Below are 1,902 nucleotides of genomic sequence, written 5' to 3'. Positions count from 1 at the left end.
TCATAAGTGCCATGCAAGGAGATGGGAGGAATTTCTCAAATCCATCTCCACAAGAATCTGGAGAAAGGGCTTTTAAAGACAGTTTGGCAAGCACAGGATTAGGAAACTGGGTCTGCTGATTGGCAGGGATAAACTCATCGAGTTGGGGTGCAGAAATTATCTTCTCAGGTGGGAGGCTTCCTGGATAGGGAGTTCTCAGGGCCATTGGCTCCATTCGCACATCCTCCATGGGTCTGGTTGGTGTTGGTAGGTCTCCAGAATATGGAGTCTGAAAAACACATCAAAGACCAGTCTTACGATTTGCAATACCAATGTTGTCTATCGAAGTAGTCACAAACCTTGTTCGTGTCAGGGAGGATAGTAACGTTAAGCAGCAGCAAGGAGGTTAGAGAAAAAATGACCAGTCTGCAAGATGGCCAGCTGTGGCCTACAACTCTGTGTGAAAAGAAAGGCTGTCCTTTCCAAATGGATGAACCTCATCATTCTGATAGGTACATGAGCTTTGCACTTTGTATATGTACTTTGAAATTTTCAATAACAACAGTTTTTAAAAATATTCAAAAGCATTTTTTAAAGTATACTTTTGGAGCAGGTAGAGTAAGGAAACCCACGGGGGAGAGCACAGACTCAGAACCGGTAGTGCAGGATACTAGATTAGAACATCGCAAGTCAGCGTGGTTATGGTGTAGGTGTTGAGGCCTGGAAATGCAGGTTGGGTCAGATGATCCAGGGCCATGAATGCAAGGCTGGGAAATTTCCATTTGATGCTGTGGTCAGTGAAGAGAGTCTTGAAGGGGTCACAATCACAGCCACAACTGCAACAATGAGAGAGGATAGCCGAGAAGGGTGAGGTCTAGAAGAACAGGTCTTCTCAAGGAGACCACAAGGATACACGTGCAGGGTCCTCTCCACAGTGACTCAGCTCTTGGGAATTTGTGAACTAAACTTCCTGAAACTTGGAAATTTCCAAGTTCTGTGAAATCCTGTAGTTCTGTAGGGGTGGGAATGGCATCTCTCGCTTGATTCAAACCGGCCAATGAGAAGGGTACCTGTGGGCTGGAACTTTTTGACTGTCAATAAAAAGGGAAAGACCAAGGCAGTTGGGGAGCGTGGCCATTTGGAATTCTTCTATGCAGTAAGCTCCCGGCTGGTTAATAAAGCCCTTCCTCTTATAAACGTGTTTGGGTGCTCTTTCTCTCCGTTGGGCCTTGTTTTCCTGCAACAACAACAGCCAGGCTTTATGTCAAGTGCTGTGCATAGATTAACTCAGTTGATCCACACAACAATCCTATTAGGTTGGCATCATTACCCTTGTCTTGCGAACAAAGAAGTTGAACGTCAAAGAAATGAGGTATAGTCACATGCCAGGTAATGATGTTTTGGTCAGCAATGGTTTATATATACTTGGTGGTTCATAAGATTATAATACCATCTTTGTACTTTTCTCCTATGTACCCCAACCTATTTACCCTACTAAATTAGGTACAGTACTTATATCACCCCAGATGGCAGAGCCAACTGCACACCCAGGCTATATGCTATAGCCTATTGCTCCTAAGCTGCAAAACTGCACAGCATGTTGCTGTACTAAATACTGTAGGTAAGTGGTAAGTATTTGTGTATCTATCATATGTAAACACATGAAGATACAGTAAATAGATTATTTTGAAGCAATTCTCAGTCTAATCACTTCATCTGTAAATTAATCATTATGTTTCTGTAAGATAAATACTCTTTTTTAAAAGCATAAATTTAATAATTTCTTAATATTTATCTATCAGTGTTCAAATTTCCTTCATCATCTCATAAATCTTTTTTCTTTCCCAGTTGATTTGTTCAAATTGGGACACACAAGAAATGCATTGCATTTAAGAGCTGTACCCTTGAATCAGTTTTTATCGT

The sequence above is a fragment of the Nycticebus coucang genome, chromosome 10 (assembly GCF_027406575.1).
Source record: "Nycticebus coucang isolate mNycCou1 chromosome 10, mNycCou1.pri, whole genome shotgun sequence".
NCBI lineage: Eukaryota > Metazoa > Chordata > Mammalia > Primates > Lorisidae > Nycticebus > Nycticebus coucang.
Note: the sequence above shows the minus strand (reverse complement) of the source record.